The following is an 11,771-nucleotide window of genomic DNA, read 5'->3' on the forward strand; positions in this document are numbered from 1 at the left end:
TTATTCTCTTGCAAGCGTTCAACCTGAATAATTACAGCTCTGGTGTACACGCAGGCTGTCCTGTCCTGGGTGGAGAACATGGGGACATCACACCCTGGGCTTTTTCTTTCTTTTTCTTTTTCTTTTTCTTTTTCTTTTTCTTTTTCTTTTTCTTTTTCTTTTTCTTTTTCTTTTTCTTTTTCTTTTTCTTTTTCTTTTTCTTTTTCTTTTTCTTTTTCTTTTTCTTTTTCTTTTTCTTTTTCTTTTTCTTTTTCTTTTTCTTTTTCTTTTTCTTTTTCTTTTTCTTTTTCTTTTTCTTTTTCTTTTTCTTTTTCTTTTTCTTTTTCTTTTTCTTTTTCTTTTTCTTTTTCTTTTTCTTTTTCTTTTTCTTTTTCTTTTTCTTTTTCTTTTTCTTTTTCTTTTTCTCTTTCTTTTCTCTTTCTCTTTCTCTTTCTCTTTCTCTTTCTCTTTCTCTTTCTCTTTCTCTTTCTCTTTCTCTTTCTCTTTCTCTTTCTCTTTCTCTTTCTTTCTCTTTCTCTTTCTCTTTCTCTTTCTCTTTCTCTTTCTCTTTCTCTTTCTCTTTCTCTTTCTCTTTCTCTTTCTCTTTCTCTTTCTCTTTCTCTTTCTCTTTCTCTTTCTCTTTCTCTTTCTCTTTCTTTCTCTTTCTTTTTTCCTTTTTTCTTTTTTCTTTTTCTTTTTCTTTTTTTTCTTTCATTTTCATTTTCTTTTCTTTTTCTTTCCTTTTCCTTTCCTTTTCCTTTTTTTTCTTTTCTTTTCTTTTCTTTTCTTTTCTTTTCTTTTCTTTTCTTTTCTTTTCTTTTCTTTTCTTTTCTTTTCTTTTCTTTTCTTTTCTTTTCTTTTCTTTTCTTTTCTTTTCTTTTCTTTTCTTTTCTTTTCTTTTCTTTTCTTTTCTTTTCTTTTCTTTTCTTTTCTTTTCTTTTCTTTTCTTTTCTTTTCTTTTTTTTTTCTTTAGAATTATCCGTTGCCTAGTGGTATCTGGGAGCAGCAAAAGTGCTTGCCCTCAGCAGGTTTGCATGGACCCCAGGGGCTGCTTGCTCCGTAGCACGGATGTTGCAGAAACTCTCTGTCCTCCACCTCCTGTTGACAGCAGGTGCCCAGGAGAGTGCCAACACCCTGCTGCCGGTGGCACGAATTCATCAGCGGCGCGTTAATTAACTGACAACCAGCCAAATTTATTCCCTTATCTTGCAGCACACAAATGAGGCTGGTGAGGCAATTCTGCCTGGGAGTGGGCTTCGTTAATGCAATGCTTAGAAGCCAGCCCCGGAAGGAAAACATCCAAGGAAATAGAAAATACAAATTCTTACCCTGGTGTCTGCATCCTTTCCACCTGCGGTGAGAAAACACACCTCAGCTTCTGTCTGAAAGACTTTTCAGTACAAAAGACTAGAGATTTAGAAAGGTTATTTTGTCCTAGGAGCCCTCAGAAACATGTAAATGCAGAGAAAATGAATAATAATAACAATAATAATAATAAAAGGTGTCCTGAGGAATCCAGCAAGACTTTCCTAAATTTCATCTTACCTTTAGCAAGGGGTTTCTGACCCTACAAATTAGTTCACTCCCCAGCAAGCATTTTACTTGCATTTGACAGACACACATTAGCCTTTTCTTCTCTTTCTGGGACTACAGAGCCTTGTGGGAAAGTTTATCTGGAGCCCAGAGTAAGTCTGAATTTGCAGTAGAAAGACACAGACAACATGCTTCTGCATAACACTGACGTGCTGTGGGGATGTTGAAAATGTGAAACTACAAAGCATGTTTTATAGGCATTGTGTTCATTTATAAGGGGCACCAATAAAACCCGCAGGGTTTTCAACTCCCTCATTCAGAGGGAGGGATTGGAAGATGAATTTGAAGAATTGGATGATACAATCATTTTCCTAACCAATAAAATGGGAATTAGCTGGTGTGAAACATCACCGAGGTTACAGATAAGGCTGAATTCAGATCAGGGCAGTGACACTGGATGAGCTAGGCTATGAGTTTCTCTGCCTTTAACCTCACAATATTTCGATTTTTGTCTGTTTCAGTTCTGTTTTATTTGCTGAATCCCCAGCTGGGGGTACCTGCCACGCAGCCAGCCCAGGCTGTGCACACCTAGCAGGCAGCGGACGCCTTGTGCTGGCCATCTCCCATCCCACGTCCTGTAAATAAGCAACGTCTGGCCGATTGTTGTGGCTTTTGTTTTTTGTTTTCTCGGAGTTATTAAGTCAGCTTTGAAACGTTCACCGGCCAAGATATTTGCCAAGATAGCCTGGAGCAGTTCTTCCCAGCAGCTGCAGCTGTGGTGCTCACACTGCGGGGAACGGACTAATCTCTGGCGTCACATCAATAAAACCAGCAAGTGACACACTGGGTCCAGACCCGAGCCCTTGAGGACTTTGCTCTGGGAAGATTTCTGGATAGATGGCCATCCTGCAGCTCGATGTCAGGCCTGCTGTGCAGAGCCATGGCAAAGCCTGCAGAGGGGGAAGGTGGTCTCCATGGGGGGCTGAGGGGTTCTCTGGCACCAGGGTTTCAAGGCAGCTCTGTTGGGTCTTCAGTCTGCACCATGGGTGTTGAAAACCAAGCAGGATGAACCCTGTTGCGGGTCCAGTCATCACTCAAAACTGTCCTCTGCTACCTGACAGCAGGAGCTGCTGTGGCTATTTTCCTCCTGTACCTCCTCCCCTCACCCATTGCCAGAAAACAGTTTTTTTACTGGAAAAGTGAAATGCGAGAAACCTTTATTTCAGAACCTCACTGATCTATTTGCTGACATCATGCCAGGCACCTTATTTACCCAGTAATGTCCTGAAAAAGAGGATTTGCCTGAAAACTGTAAAGGTGAGTAAGCAGCAAGCTGAGGATGGGTGGAAACCACACCAGGTTTTGATGGGAGAAGAACTGATGGATAGGAATAAAGTTTCTAATGGAGTTCAAAGGTGAGCCATTGGGCCTCTTTTTAAAAATATGCATTTTCAGTAACAGCTTTGGCTAAAGGAAGAGCAGGGAGTTGATGATTGCTGTGGATACAAGAGATAAAGACACTGCAGAAGGAAGAATTCATAATTATCAATAAATGAAAAAATGCCTGAGTTTAAGAGTTAAAGAGGGTGGAAATTAACGAAACAAGGTACAGGAATGTGCAGTGAGGGGATAAAGAGTTTCACTGAAAGAGTAGAAAATACAGTTTGGAAATAATGGAAGAGAAGAAAGATATGGGGAATCTATAACACGAGTAACTGAGTAACTGTGGAAAATCATCATCCTAGGACGTACTGGGTAAGTAGTTTCAATGCTGGTATGGAAACCTTAATGCTGTTGTGTTAGACACTTGTGAGAACATGACTGAAGCATCCTGAGTAGTTCTGATTATAGTTATTTTAAAAGAGTGAACCCAAACCACCACGTGTGGAGGAAAGACATGCTGTAGTGGTACTACAGTGAGCAGGAAAAGCAAAATCCAAATCTGCAGCACAGCACAGACGTGTTCCCCCTCCTTCCCAGGGTATCTGTCACCCAGGTGCGTGCTGCTGGAAGAGCAGTGAAGCAGTTTGGCTGCGAGAGGCTGCAAGGGTTCAGCCTGGATGACCATGGGTCACCCCAAACCTCCCTAGGAGACACTTAGAAAGGACCGTGCTTTCCCAAAACCGGACAGGGAAGCAGCTCTGTGTCAGCTGGGATGAGGGCTTGTTTAGCTCAGGAGAGCAGAGTGCTCACAGGGGGGGAATCTATTTGAGGGAAACTTCCAGTATGGGCTGGAAGTGAACTGGGGTCTTACCCCAGGAGGAGCGAGGCTGCTTGGCAGTCCTGCAGGCTCCATGGCTTAAGCACGGCTTAGGTTGCCTGCAGCTATGGCGTGATGCATTAAGCATGTCTGGCACAGCCGTGACAGCAGGGTCTCACCCAGACCTACATAACCCAATAGTCCCTCTGCCAGGGCACGGGTATGGGATTGCTCCCTGCTGCCTTGAGTTGTGAAGCTGTAACGGGGCCAATAATGTCTTCTTTCTAGGGCTTCATCTACTCTGCAGATGGTCTGTAGGGCTGGCTCCCAAAACAAGGCTTTTTAGTGGTGCTTTGCAGAGGCTTACCCCCATTCCCATGCAAACAGCGCCGTTTCGAGCTGCTGTGCCCATCTCCACCACAGCAAGGCTTTTCCCTCTGTCCCCATGTGTTCAATTTATTGAACGAGAATTTGTTCATTTCTTGAACAAGGTGCTAGTAACTAAGGTTAAGTAGTGATGAACTTCGCAGTTTAGGGTCTAGGGGTGGTTAATTTGTGTTTTTGTTGTGTTTTTTTTTCTTGTTTGTTTGTTTGTTTGTTTTTACGAGTTGAGCTCTTGCAGGAGAGGAGCTGCCAGTTCACCCCCACCTCGCGAAAATGACACAAACTAGAGATCACTAAAATTTTTTCCTCCTGCTAGGAAAGATAGATGCCAAAAAGGGGAATCCTGTAAAAACCCTGGAAGAGCAGTTCAGGCTTAAATAATCCATCTGGGTAGCCGTTCTCACAGGCAGGACAGCAGCAGAGGACTCCACAGGAAAAGCAACAAGATAGTTCCCTAGGAGTGGCGGGGAAGAGAGATTACAGATATTTCCTCTGTTTGTTACTCAGACAATATAGAGACACTTCTCTTCGCTCCTCGCAGCAACACAGAGCTGCCCTGATTTATGTGAGGTGTGCACCCCGCTGTCCTCAGGTCCCCAGCTGTCCCGTGGGGACAACACCGAGCAGGGATGGGGATGACCGTAGTGGTTGCACGGTGATTTGTGGGCATTGCTGACCCAGCAGGGGGACACAGAGCACTCCAGAGCCACCAGCTATCCTGCAGACACCAGCACTGTGGGCTCAGGAGCCAGCAGCAAATGTGTGTGTGTCTGTCAGACCTGTCTGTAAAACAGCCCTACATGAGGGATGTTGGAAAACTCTGCACCTCCTTCCTATAGGGAAGAGCTCTCCGGATGGCATCCCAGCTTCTCCCATACCTCCCAGCCAGGTAAAACATGTCTGCGCTGCTTCCTCCTACCTTTGTTTTTTTCCCCTCAATCTGGTCCCCAAAACCCTCTGACCCTTACTGCCCACATCCTTTGCACGAGTGGGTAGGAGCTATCACAGGTTGGAGGAGATCAAGAATCCATCCCCTTTTTTTTTATTAAGAAAACCTTGACTTGTCAAAAAAAGGAAAAAATAAGCTGGGAAAGTACAGTGCTGAGCAGAAAGGTTGTCAGGCTGTGGGAGTTTTTCTGGTCCAAGCCAGAAGTGGAAGCCACCATCCCTCTCCCAGCCCAAGCCGTGGCCACCTCTGATGCTGGAAACACCACCAAACACCAAGGTTCAAGCCCTACCTCCAAAACCAAGCAGAGGACCAGGTCCACCATAGTGAACACACACCGAAATTAGTGTTTCAACAGGGTATTAGCTGTATTATCCTATTTTAGCCATTTTCTACATCTGTGTCCCTGCAAGGATGTTGTCCTCCTTGTCCCCTTAGGGACTGCATGCAAGGCTTGGAGAGCCACTGGCACACCTACCTCAGGATTTTCAGGAGTATCCTTGGAGTATCCATTCATTTGTACACAGGAACAATGTTGCTTTGTACAGAAATTGCTCTCGATTTAATCCTTAGTTATGTTCAAACTTAAACTGTGATTTATTATTATTTTTTTATTATTTTAGAGTAAGTTGTCTTGGGTTATTTGAAATATATATTTCCTATGGGTCAGTGATTAAACACCAGTCAATCACACCTCAGTTTCTTGATCTGTAAAATGGGCAGAAAATTGATTGTTTTGAAAAACTGAAAAGTTGAAAGCTCCTGGGTCTCTGCAGAGGAGCTCCACTCTGCTTCACTGCAAACTGAGCTTCCCTGTTCGGCTGCAGCATTATCAGGGCTGCAGCTGCTCAGGAAAGTGAAGTTTCGGCAAGACTGCAATTTCTCCTGGAAATCAATCAACTTGCCAGAAAAAAAAAAAAAAAAGTACACCTAATAGTCTGTCTGGAAAAATGGCTGGCTGCTGACTTCATCTAGGGTTTCTCCTGCCTGTCTGACAGCCCGGCTCGGTATTTTTCTGCTTTTCTTTTAGCCTGTGATCAGTTTTCCACAATATTGAAAGCAGCTACTGTTCTAATGAAACATCTTATCTGCTTGTCTGAGGTGTGTCTTGCTGCTGGAAGGGAATTGTTTGACACATTGAATTAGACGGTAAAAGAAGCTGTTTCGCTCAATACTAATTAGAGTAGCAGCTGGGTTTTTTGTTTGTTTGTCTGTGTGTGTGTTTTTAATAACACCGAGAGTAAATTAAAGGAGAAGGAGAGGCTGATCTCTCTAAGAGAAGCTCAACACCCAGACAGTTCTCGAAGTAGCCAAGGAGGATAATTTCTGAACATTTCTTTCAGGATTCCTATTTTTCTAAGAGTTGGTAATTCTGAATCACTGTATTCCAGAGAACCAGGCTTTTCAGCAAAAAGGAATTTCTGGGTTTTGCCCAGTGGTAACTGCAATACATAGGCACTGCTATTAATTTTCTTGTTCTCCAGGGATCCCGCAGATTACAATGGGGTTTAATGGGTACGTGAAGATCCATGAAGAATAAGAGTTATGATCACAGAGTTGCTCGTTACACCAGCAACAAAAATTAGCCAAATGAAAATAGTTCTGGGGTGTGTGTATTGGATCCCCAGCTGATGCCAGCTGGAATCAGACTATTGCCTTCAAGCATGAAGTATGCGCATTGCCCTTCTGAAAGGGCCAACCCCCCTGGAAAAACTAAGCAGCACCCACGGGTCCCCAGAAACCCTGAACAACCCAAGAGGGAAAGAACAAGGCACTACAAAAACTGGATTTTAAATGAACAGTAAAAACACCTCTCTGCTCAGCTAAACAGCCGGTAGTTCTGTTCCACACTGATGGGGGCCACCAGGAGAAGAGTGCTTTGGACACATCTCGGTCCTGCGTCTCAGTCCCACAGTGTCAGTAGCATACATGTGCTGTCTGGGTCCCCACACCAGGAGAGGAACAAGCCTCTGGTTTCACGGCCCCAGAGCTGATGAGCAGAACCAGCCAGCCGTGGCCTTCGCCCTCCTCCGCTGCCCAGACACAGCATCACCAACCGCTCACTGCTAAAAAGTTGTCCTGTTTTTTTTTGCCCTGTTTCCCAAGAGGGTTTGACTGAGACGATGTTTCCGTTGAACAGCCCATGCTACAGACCGTGCCTCTCTGCTGTGCAATGGAGACACGACACTTGGTTATCTACCCACTCGAGATGGAAGTGAGTTTTTGAGCCGAAACAGCCAGTCTGTTTGCAGTAGCATATCACCCACACAAATGAAGCCAGCCTGTCTTCTCCCTTCCTACACCTCTCCAATAGATGGCATCCGTGGTCCCTTCTCTGTTATTTTGGGACCACCAGGCCACAAAGCAAACAAAGTCAGCAGCACAGCCCAGGCACAGCCCAAGCCTGTCATGTCGATGGGCGAGCTCCTGTGGAGGGCAAATCGTACATTGAAACTCCTGGAGGTGGGATGGGAACTCGTCTCAGAGCTATCCCCTGCCTGGTGGTTGTACCAGGTCTGGAAGCCACGTGTTTTCCTTGCAAAGCCACCTCTGAGCTCAAAATCCAGGAGTTTTAGTTTTCAAGCAAGATCCTACATTAAAATATTGTTTATTTTCTCCCTTCCTTTGAATCTGCAAGGATAGATCATTTGTTCTTCCCACCCACAAAGCAGGGACGAGTGAAAATAGACACGAGCAGCATGTTTCTGGGAGTACACCTCCTGTAACAGCCTGCCCTGTCCGCTCCGACTCAGACGTGACCTACAGCGGGTGAAAAGGAGACAAGAACAAGTGCAAGACTAGAAGACATGACACGAAGAACATTGCTCCTGCAGGTCGGGATGCTTATTTCCCATTTTACACCTGCAGTTATTATCTGGCCTCTTCTGCTGACAGATCTGCAGGCAACAGCACAAGCAAATCTGTTTTGCATTCTCACACCCAGCGCTGTGTCTGGAAACCGCCGTGGCATCCGTGTGGACCCCATGGACAATATGCCTTTCTCTGGGAAACAGATCTCAAGGACTCAGAGGTTTTGTCCAAAATTTTCCCCACCTTTTCCCCGAGACTCACTTTTGGAAATTTATCCCACACTGAGAGCCTTACTAGATACCCAGAACATCTCATATCTTTCGAGATAAGCACTGCTAAGTCTTTCACGTTGCACCAGTTCCAGACTGGGACCTGCAGCTGGAGATGGGAACCAGTCATTCTCCCCAGTAGACCTGCAGGCCACTTTAGTGGCACCCTGTGCATCAGCCAACCCCTGGCTGGACAGGAGTTGGACTCGATGGTCCTTGTGGTTACCTTCAAAATCAAGGTGTTCTGTGATGCTGCGGTGACTTGGATATCACCAAGAAAAAAAAAAAAAAAAAATCACCAAAAATGACTTTATTGCTGGGTAAAGACCTTCAAGATGTAAAGACCTTTAACAGACATTTGGGAAACTCCAGGGGCCATGAGTGAGGAGCTCAGACATACACCAGGGCAGCAAAGCATGGAAGTGTACCCAGGATCAAGCATGCTCTCATCCTTGGCTGTGCTACTCCAGCCTTCTCAAAGACAAAAGGTCCCTTACATTGTTTGTCCCTTCGCTTCGTGGCAGCCTGGCGTCTTCAGCACGACAATACTCAGTGATGTCAATTAAATACTTGTCCAGGCTTCAAAGGTTTTTGGTGGCAGCTCGGTGCCAGGAGGCGGGCTCCAAGAGGGGACAGCTCTTCCCAGCTCATCGAACACATCGTCGCTGCTGTGAGCTTGTGAAGCAGAACATGCCCAGTCCCTGCGGGGTATTTTGTGCTTTTGACTCATTTCTGGTTCAAGTGTTCACCTGAAAGGAATACTAAAAAAAAAAAAAAAAAAAAAGAGAAAAAGAGGAGAAGGGCGTTATGGCGTAATGAACCTGTTGAAAGCCCTGTTTCTTTCTCAGTCTGCAAAAAATAATAATTCATTAAAAGAAAGCACTTGGAAAAGGTCATCAAATACAGTGGTACATAAGGTGAAACAACTCAGTGACTGACAGGTCTGATGTATTATTTCCTTTATTACTCTTAAAATGTACCTTTGCACCACAGCAACTCCACCAGAGCTCTGCCACACCAGAGCTCCTGCCCGTCGGGAAGTCTTCCCACAACACGTCACGGCTGTTCCCGGTGCTGCCCCATGGAAAGGGTTCACCTGAGAGCAGGTAAAGCCTTGTGAGGCCAAGTCCCTGCAGTGAGAGCATCCAAGAAACACGGGCATCATCCCCCCAGCTCCCTATCAGGTCAGGAGATGCCAGGTCTCTGTGATTTAACTCACAGACCCAGCTGGGAAGTCAGAATCCCAGTTTTCTCTTCCTTTTTTCACCCTGACGTCTTGCCTTCACGTAAATCTTAGTGTTAGAGAGATCTCCAGGTCAGAAGACATGCTGAAACATCACCTGTTTGTCTCTCTTGCTTATTTACATCTCGTGTTCTTAGAGGCCACCCCAGAACACAAAGCCTTCCCAGGCTGGGACTGCTGTAAACTTCCTAGACGTGAGCAGCATCACATAGACACTAACCCCAACACTTGATGTGCTGTACAAACAGAACCACAAGACGGTCCTGACCCACAAAGAGGGCAGATTTTGGTCTGTGGCTTTTAAATTAGGTGGATCAATGGGTAACCCATGTCCAGTGGCCATCCCCTGTAGACTGGAAAATTGCAAACTCCAAGAGAATCGTGTTTTTTGGCAGCAAGAACAACTCGGTGTTACCTTCGGAGTGGCTGGGGTGAATTCAGCCCCACCTGGATGATTTGGGGTGGGGTGCCCTCCTGACAGACACGTTGTCCTTCCAACACACCTCACTGCACAGGTCTCCAAAGCAGCCGTGGATTTCCCTGTCTGCCCCCTGCTTAGGGTCTGCCAGGAGAGGGAGGCTGCATGCCCAAAAAAACAGCCCGGACCTGCGTTAGGTGAAGGTGCTGGTCTGGAGGATTTTAAAATACTGCCTGTGCTTTATTTCCATGTATTCATTCCCTCTTTCCAGGGAAATAAACTGGAAAAGCGGCTCGCTGCCAATATCTGCAGAGTGAGCAATTCTCTCTCGTCTCTTAAATCCTGGATTCCTGCTGAGTGCTTTATAAAAAAATAAAACAAAAAAATAACCCAAAAACTAGCTCCCGGCTTTAGAGCCAAGAGACTCCCTGAGTCTGGAAGGCTTCACAAGCAAAATAAAAGATTACAATGAAAATTACTTTCTCAACCACGCTCTGCATGAGAAGGCTACAGAGCTGCTGCCACAATCCCTCGCCTCCATCGGGAGCCCACGGCCGGTCCCTCGAGCAGGCAAGGAGCTGGATTCATCCTGCACATCCCAGGGTGCTCAGGGAGAAGTGAACAGGATGAGACCCCGTTTATAGACAGATGTCTATCTGAAATGTCTCCTCACATTATTAGCAATGCCATGGCCCAGGGATGGGTATGGCCCAAGGGCTGCACCCAACCCAACGGGGCAGGTCTACCAGCCCTCTACCATGGCATGCAACCAAGGTGGGGACAACAGATCCACCTTGGCCCCATCCTAAACCACCCACCAGCAGCTACACCTCGCCATACAAATCTGCCTTTCCTGCCATACCTGGATAACAAAGACCAAATCAGCAGCAGCCCTAGCTCAGCTGATGCAAATTTGCCTTCATCGCACATGCAAAATACCTCTCTGGAAGAGTATTTTTAGCTCCTTGTCTTGCTCGGATCAACTGTGTCCAAATCTTGATTCTCTTTGCATTTTTTCCACGGTCAGAAATAAGGAAGAAATGATGTGTTTTTGCTATCTTGCCCCCTCCTTTCTCACCTAGCAGGAGTCCCAAGACTTTCATTGGCCGCCCAGAAGCTTGGGCTCACGCCCTGACTCCAGGACTTCGTTAGCCAGAGGGTGTAATTACTGTTCACATGTGAACATTAAACCAACGGGGTGAAAGGGAAGAGCATGGTATGAGATTAATGAGGGGGCTGGTGCCAGACAGACATTTCTCATGACCCCTTGCCTTACAGATCCTTTTGCAACATTTTGGTGCTCTCTGGATTGGACAGAGAGGGTCACATTGCAAAACAGAGCCATCAGTGGCCACTGGGACATCTTTATGTTATGTCATTTAAGGCTCTTGCCCCCAAAACATACAACTGTCCTTTGCCAGCTTCCTGGTGCCAAGTCCTGCTTGCTGTGAAAATTTCATTTTGAAACCATTTTCCACAAATTAGGAAGGTCTCGGTGCTGGCACCCAAACGACACTTTGGGCTCTGCCACCTCCAGAACGGCACCAACCCCGTGCCAAGAGGGGAACAGGGGAGAACCTGCAGCATCAGCAGGCTGTGGGCTCCTTCCCCACTTAAAGACGGCTCAGATCTGGGGAGAGTTTACACAAAATATTTCTCTCCTCTTTTCCAAAGTAATCTTTTTTTCTCCTTTTTTTTTTTTTTTTTTATTTCTCTCCAATTTCAGCCAACGACTGGGATTTCTTTTCCAAGAATGTGCTCCCATTCAGCTGGCAACTGTGTTTCCTCCCTTATTATTTCCTGTTTGATCAAGAAATTTTTCAATATTTGGAGACAGAGTTAAGATGAGTGAACAGAAACAAGGGATATGATGCCACTTAGTGGAACATAGCTAGATAATAACAAAGAACAATATTCTGACCTCCATGCTTCAAGTTTTTGGTCACCTCTATGAGATGTTATTTCTAATGTGCACTGGAGATTTCCCA

The sequence above is a fragment of the Anser anser genome, assembly GCF_964211835.1.
Source record: "Anser anser genome assembly, chromosome: 4".
Classification (NCBI taxonomy): domain Eukaryota; kingdom Metazoa; phylum Chordata; class Aves; order Anseriformes; family Anatidae; genus Anser; species Anser anser.